This window comes from Rhipicephalus microplus, chromosome 9 (assembly GCF_043290135.1).
Source record: "Rhipicephalus microplus isolate Deutch F79 chromosome 9, USDA_Rmic, whole genome shotgun sequence".
Taxonomy (NCBI): domain Eukaryota; kingdom Metazoa; phylum Arthropoda; class Arachnida; order Ixodida; family Ixodidae; genus Rhipicephalus; species Rhipicephalus microplus.
In genome coordinates this window covers 78,572,528-78,580,363 of record NC_134708.1, presented here as the reverse complement: position 1 = coordinate 78,580,363, position 7,836 = coordinate 78,572,528, and the positions used below count along the sequence as shown (strand labels likewise).

General features: G+C 46.4%; 1 protein-coding gene across 1 annotated transcript in view; it reads left to right on the top strand.

The window, feature by feature from the left end:
- The first annotated feature begins 4,204 nt into the window (after positions 1-4,204).
- The window catches only part of LOC119165567 (dermonecrotic toxin SPH), a 28,600-nt gene continuing 24,968 nt past the window's right edge, over positions 4,205-7,836 (top strand). The window contains exon 1 of the mRNA XM_037417703.2: positions 4,205-4,315. The gene's annotated coding sequence lies outside the window, so the exon portion shown is untranslated. The remainder of the gene's footprint in view (positions 4,316-7,836) is intronic.

Below are 7,836 nucleotides of genomic sequence, written 5' to 3'. Positions count from 1 at the left end.
GAGCAGACAGGTGATGCTCGCAACGTACGGAGCTCTCGGCCTGCCTCGGACAACAACTGAGCACCTCTTGTTCCCGAACAGTGGCCGCGCGCATATCAAGCGTGCCCTTTCAGCGCTGCTCGACTTTGTAGACGGAAGCGGACTGCGTGAGCGAATTTAGAGAATTCGCGCCCCGTGATTTTGGTTGACGATCTGTGCGTCCCCCCCTTCCTTTGCTCTCTCTCTCCTTTCTCTTTCCCCTCTTCGCTCAAGTCTATTATCCCCCATTCCCCTTCCCATGTGAACCACTGCTGAGGTGTCGCACTTAGCTGCAGACAGTTGCGGGGTTCACTTTTCTTTTCTTTTCCAATTTTAAGAACCACTTCCCCCCCCCATCAACGTCTGAAAGGCGTGTAGCCTATGCATTAAAGCTATAATTTGGTGATTACATGCCTTTGTGAGGACAGACTTGGGGAAAGACACAGAGCAAGAACATTCTTCCTGGCTCCGTGGGGTGGGGGGGGGGCGGGGGAAGACATGGCTATAAATTTTGCACAACCTTTGCGCACTTCAACAAAAAAGGCTGAGCGGTTTTGAAAATTCATAAGAATACTGCCAGAATACGTGGCTCCTCCGAAGCCTTTAAGAAATGTCCAGAGAAGTCTAGCCCCGCTCCTTTTATTTCAAATTGTTCGCTAATGGTGGTTCGCACAGTTTAACGGTACGCAACACTACAAAAATATCAGGTAATAATTCACTTAACGAAGAGCCTTAAAAATGGCATTCGGCTACCTAAGACGTCACTTAAACGTTTGTCAATCTTGCTTAGTCTTGGTGCCACCGTTTTCCAACGGCTGCGCCTAATATGCCAGGCCTGCGCGCAAAGCGCAGCACAGTCTCAGTGACAGCTGGAAGAAAGGCATTTGTAGAACCCATTATGAGCTCGCTTAGGCCTGCTAATACAAGCACGTTACAAGGGTACCCACTACCGCATAAAATATAATACTTCCCAAGTTAGGAACTACCACTAACACCATTATTCATAATTCTGCAGAAAAGCGCGGTTACCGCTACATATATTCAAGATAATAATGCGCACTTTAATAATGCGCTGGCTGACGACGACGATGAAGACTTTTGGCTGAGACGTTTCGAAATGAAGGAGATGCATTCAACGAAGCTCTAGTTACACGATTCCTGTTGCGTGACAGCTGGTTAGAAGGTTCGCATTGTCTGACGACTGGTTGTTATTTACCTGGTACCATGCCATATTACAAAAGTTAACGTGGTTCCTACGCAACATAACGCCTGTGTAGAGTCTTTTCGCAACGAAGTTTCGAGCACAGGCGTAGCCCTGTGGTAAATTACTGAACTACCACGGAGAGTAGCGACCTTCGAAGCTCGCTCTATCCTGGATAACTTTTATTTAGTTTTTTTTCTTACTTCGCACATAGCGATTACCGAACCGGTGGTGGAACCCTACGGTGCCCAAAAGCCGCCAGACCTGCGCAAAACGCACAGCACAGTCACAGCGAAAACTTAGAGAGTGGCCACTTCAAAGCTCTTTTTAAACACTCTTGGGAAAACACTACAAACACACTTGCATGGTGCCCCCTACACCATAAATCATCGCAATAGCGTAATGATGAAGTACCCGCTATACCATTATTCGTCATTTTCGGGAAACCGTGATACTCGCTACATACTTCTGAGGCATTTGAGCCCTTTTTTGGATGAAGAATTACGCCTGAAGCTTTTGTAATGGCTTGGAGCATTCACCAACTCACTCGTTACGCAATTCACGATGTCTGACGCCTGGTTTGTACTTTACTGTTCTAAAACGCTTTATTACGCATAGCAACATAATTACTTGCTGACATGAAGTCTACATAGGATTCGTTTGTCAATGAGCTTTAGACGAACAAGACACTATTTTAAAATAAGTATATCCAGGTTCGCCGAGCTAGAGAGAAGAAATGATTGTGTTCCTTCACGGTTACAAAAAGGTCTACCCTGCTTACTATGAGGTAATTTTAAGGAGTGATGCCTTTGAGCAGTGCTTGAGAGCCGTAGTATTGCCTTTGTTCTGTATGTTTATTGTGCATCGTAATTTATTCATCTTGTATCCTTGTATGCAACGTCCAACCGAAAATAAATGGGAAAAAAAGCTTTGAGCACCATCGTTGAGTACGTAGCTGCCACGCAGATGGCTTGTGTTGGATTTCCATCCTGTCTTTGGTATTTCTTTATTTCGTTAGTCTCTTTTTTATTGCGATAGTAAATATGTAGACACTCTCGGCTGCATTTTGCCGCCGGCGTCGCTGTCACTCCCCGTAAATGTATACGTATCTATATATATGAAAAAGCAAGAAAAACAACTAGACGCTAGAAAGAAAACTAATGCAGAAAAAAATCACAGCATATCCACGAAGTGAATGATCAGTGGGGTGAAGCGTCCATCCGTCTATGCATGTGTCCATGCGTCCCATCGCGTTCGAGAATGCAGACGGCGTGGGGATAACACCGAAGAGACGCGAGCCAAGAAAGCCGAGCGCAAACGTCTTCAGCACAGCCGCTGCTAAGCTCCGTCCATGCTCCACCAATGATCCGCCACGTACGGCGACTATCCAGAAGACTGAGAGGTGCCCTCTTTGGCAAAGCGCATGAAGCATCCAATCGGATAGTAGCGGCACTTCGGAGAGTAGCAGCAGAGCAATACCATCTAAGAAATGAGACGAGAAATAGTCATCTATTTCTGTTGCCTTCTTTTCTTTCTCGTCTCTTCTCTCGGTTACGCGTTACTAACCACAATGTTAGACTATAAGGAGCCCCTAAAGGGCTCCGGCGTGCGGAATCGAACGTCAGACCTCTGAATTGTGAGTGCTACGCGTTAGCCACTGAGCCACTAAGGAGCAGCTCGATCAACGTTCAAACGGCAAGCTATTTATATCTACCACTTACACTTTTGATGGACACATCGTGTTTTCAACATCACCAGCAGGATTGCGCAATGAGCGTGCGTCCCCTAAAGCCCCTGAATAGTGTGGCCACATTGTCACTACGTGGCGGCACGCGCTCTTATCTCCCATGCGCACTTTGCCCCGCGGATAGGGGGCATGGCGACGCTGACATATACGCTTCGTTATCTCGCGGTGGGGACAATCGTACGCCTTGAGCTTTCTCCGAAACGATTCTGATGTAGTTGCCAGCTGCACAAAGCTCAGTGCAACCCTTGCACAGTCTTTGTTTGCGGAAGGGACAAACTCTTCAGACACGGTGAAGTAACAACTTAGACGCTTATTCGCGTTCTTCTGCACCTGTGAGTACGTTTTGTGCGTCATTTGTGCGTGAGAAACGAGGGGCACGTTCCGAGCTGCCTACCATTCTGCGCCTGATCTTCCAATTTATTGCGTTCAGGTTCATTGCTTCACCTTTGCGCAAAGCTGTGACTTTATTATTTCGCGAGATAGTTGTTATGGAAATTGGCGGTGGCGGCGGACAACTACGGTGCCAGAATCGGCCCTTGTGGGGATCTTATAAAATATTCCACTGAACTATTGTGGTCATAAACGGGTGCACGTGCCACAAAAATTAGGCAAATTTCACTGAACAGTAGTTTTCCCCAAAAAATGAGACAGCTTCGCACTATTGAGGAGGCAAGCCTGAAACAGTACCAATTGTTCATTTTTTTTTGGTCTTTCTCCCTTTCCGTTTTTTATTCACTCGTTTATTCTCTCTCGTCATTTCTACTAATTTCCACCCGTGTCTTTCTTATATAACCTGGGAGATGTAAAAGAGAATGTGTTGGGGTGGTGGACTTAATCTTACAGACCTTGGCCTTGGCCATATCATTAAAATTTTCCTAGACCTCGTATCATATAGTTGATTCGGAACGAAAAGGTCTATTTTATTACTGACTGAAGCTTGCAGGAGATTTCAATGGCTTAAGCAAGAATATTTCACTATTACTGCGTCATTCTAGGCACTGACGCTCACACCGGATTTCCATGGATAAAACACGAATATTTCAATATTTGTTGAGGAAGAACGAAGCAAGCGTGCTTTAAATTATGGCATCAACATATGAGGCACTAATTTGAATACAGACGTGGCAACAGCCTGTTTGCTCACTGCACACGTGCGGGTGCTTTTTCAGTGACTTTTGCTCTATGACCTGAAGCGGATGTCGTGCACGTCATGTGCATTGTTGCCAGCTGTGCAACACGGCTCCAACCGCTATATCAGCGCCAAAGGGTCGTCCTGCTGAGTGGTTGCCGCCTGACCGCGTCTCCAACAGGTACTAACGCTGGAACGTTACCTCCAGGTCACGGTACAGGTGAGAGTAGGAGTTCTTATAACAGAAAGCTGCGTAGGGAGGGCTGTGCTGATTAGTAGTCTGACAAATAGAAATCGTAGAACACATAGGCAAGTTGCATCACGAGTGAGCGACAAATGCAGCAAAGAACTTTCATTAGTGTAGAGCCAAATTTAAAATAATGGCCCCTTGCCTACTTGCTTCACCGCAACGGTCGAATTGCCTTCTGCCAGCCAAGGGGCATTTTGTGTTTTGCCTTGCCTCTGGCAGCTACTTCTCTGTGTTGAATCAGCCGCATCTGGCTGGCAATAATAAAATAGAGGAGGTGCTGCATGAGATATAGGCGCCGTCTAGCACTGCTCTCGGGAAACATGAGCTTGTGTGGAACACAAGGCCACTGGCAGGTGGCAGCACCATATCTTCAGCAGAGCTCGTTGTCTTTCATACCACCTTGTTTTCACCATAGCGTAATAAACAGCTGCTTTTGCGTGCTTAGCATGACATTTCCAGTGGAGCTTAAGGCACGCCAGCGTCTTTGGAATTACGTATCTATGTATTTTCTACTGAAGCGAGCAACACCTATTACATAAGTATTAATATTGTGCCTCGTATATGCGTAATGTTTAATTTTTGATCGACAATGTTCACGAGTATGACTGCAGCCACCAGTTAAACATGGCTGGGCGTTCAGCGAGTGCTTGAACCTTGCTCGGGTGACTGAATTGTGACAGACAGACAGAAATACAGACAAAAAGACAGAGACAGACAGACAGACAGACAGACAGACAGACAGACAGACAGACAGACAGGCAGACAGACAGACGAAACCTTCTTCGCTCAAGTATCCTCTCGAAATGATGTTTATAGCCTAGCCAATGCCTCAAAGGTTTCCAAGAATTAGCCACACCACGAAAGCGTGAAAGCCGAACTGTTTATTGCTAATTATTGAGTACACAATAGCAGGAGTAGCCGCCAATGTTAGGACACGGCCGCTGGATGACAACGCACCGCACGCGGTGCGTAGTCATCGAGTGGTCCTGGTTAGGAGGACAACCGCCAAGCATGCGCGGACACTTTCCGCGCAGTTGCTGCAAAACATGAAACAGCGACCTTCACGGAACACGTTGCCCACTTCTTTAGGGCCACTACTGCAAGTATAGTTCCGCGGTGCCCACTACCGTCCATACTCTACATTTTACAAAGAATGAAAAACCCATAACGCAGACACACACGTGTGGAGCAGCACACGTTTATCTTTATGTGGCTGGCTCTGTTCATTGTAATTAGGCAGTGCGGCGAATCAATTTATAAGTTGTGGGAAACTTGAAACCCCCCGAAACGAGACTCCGAAGTTTGTCTTCCAATTCTTCATGGTTAGGGAGTCGCTGTGGCTGGTGTGATTCGTTCAGGCTGTATGCCAGGGCTTGCTAGTCAGATGTCCATACATTAAAAAAAGAAACCGTCAGGCCTGCACCTAAGGCGCAGCACAGTCACAGTAAAAGCTAGAAGAGCCGCCTTTCAGAGCGTTTGCTAAACACTCATTGGGTAACTACTGCAAGAACATTTGCTTGATATTTAGTAGGGCATTAATAATAAACTTTTTGGGGTAGTAGGCTGGCATTCGCTGTGCGATTTTTCATCATTCTTCGGAGAAGCGTGGTATTCGCTAAATTCTCGCAAGAAATTTTGTGCCAACTGTTCATGCAGTGGCTGACGACAATGAGAAATCATGGCTGAAGCACGTCTGTGCCACAGTTAATAGGGGAACAAGAACTACCTTTTGTAACAGGTTGGAGCATTGGACGGCCCACTCGTTACGCTGTTTGCATTGCGTGACGACTGGTTGTTCTTTCGTTGTTTTAAGGGGCTTTATAAGTCGTATTAACGCGATTGTTTTGACGACATCAAGCTTGTCTAAGGCAACTTTACCAATCAGTCGCAAGCACCGACCTAGCTCAGTGGTAGAATACTAGGCTGACACCCAGCAGAGCAGGTTCGAGCACCTATGTGTAAAAATTGCTAAGTTTTTTTTTCTAATTTTGCGCGATGTGGTTACCAACACCGGAGGCGACGGCGGTGGCAGACAACTGCGCGTGACCCGATTTGGGATCCCCTAACAGCTTTCGCTGAAAAAAAGTTGATGTGGTACATTACGCCATAGAGTTTCCTAAAATTAACGACAGGGGACTCTGTCACTGCGATCGTTCAGCGACCATGGGAATGATGTGTAGTACCCACATTTGCCAAGTCTTCGTACTTGCGGGCGGCGAATAGTATACTTACGGCTTCATTTATTGCTGTATTTCGGTTTTGTTTTAAACAAAGATTCAACCCTTTTGAACTTCGTGACTCGATTTGGAAAGGTAAGTATAAATGATTAAGGTGGTGAAGGGCAGCCGCTGAACATTTGCTTTTGTTTGTTTTGTGAGAAAACAGCTCCAAGCCGCACGAACACACACGGAGCCAAAAGCAGGCCAGAAGTACGAATATTAGACAAATGTGTGTACTACCCATCATTCCCATGCCAGCTGAAGTGCCGTGCGTTGCAGCTCCCTTAGACACTATCGCCAGAGTTGCCTCTAGCGTATGTCAGGAAACTCTACGCGTGACGCCAGCTGGCCAACAAAAGAGTGTTTCACACTAGGCGCCAAGAATACGAGCGATGCTGACTATCAGGTTTCCGTAGCAATGAATTCCCGATAAGGTGTACCAGGGGTGACTTCCACCGTAGCTCGATTGGGAAGCGAGCACAACCACCGTCATAGAAGTATTCGCCTGGGGTTCTTTTTAGGGGCGAAGCTCCTTAACGCGTGGGTCAGTCCATCCCTTGTATGTATGTAGTAGTACGTAACCACCAGTGGCACATAGAGCGGGTATGTGCCACAGGGGATGCGAGATGGCAGACGGTGGTACTTGGGAATGTTCAATAGGTGGACGCGTGGACGTGCGGGCGGAAGGACGCACGAACAGACAGACAGACAGACAGATGGATGGACGTACTCACGGACGGACGCATGGAAAGACGGACGGACGCATGAATCGACGCACGGATGGTCGCTTGGTCGGACGGCAGCAAGAATGAACGGACGGACGAAAGCATGGATGGGCTGACGGACACTTCGCCCCACTCAACATCATTCACTCCGTGGATATGCTGTGATTTTTTTCACATGCTTACGGTTCCCAGAACATTCTCTGTGCTCACTTCTATATCATTAATTTAATGGACTTCAGGGTAGCCCAGTTGCTACTCAAGTGTGCAAAGCTGGAATGTTTTCATTGTTGGTAATTAATCATTCTTTCATTTATGAATGTCTGATGTGGAGTGACCTAATTAAAAGTTTCATTAAATGAATAAGAATATTAAACTTATTTTCATCTGTGAGCGCTGGACAAGCAACAAAGTATGTAAGCGCTATGAATGAAATTTACTGCTTCGTCTGATATGTATATAATGAGTATTGGTCTTGAAAAAAAAAAACGTAAACTTAGCAAACAGCCTTGTTGTACTACTGCTCAAAATAGCCTACCAAAGAGTAAAA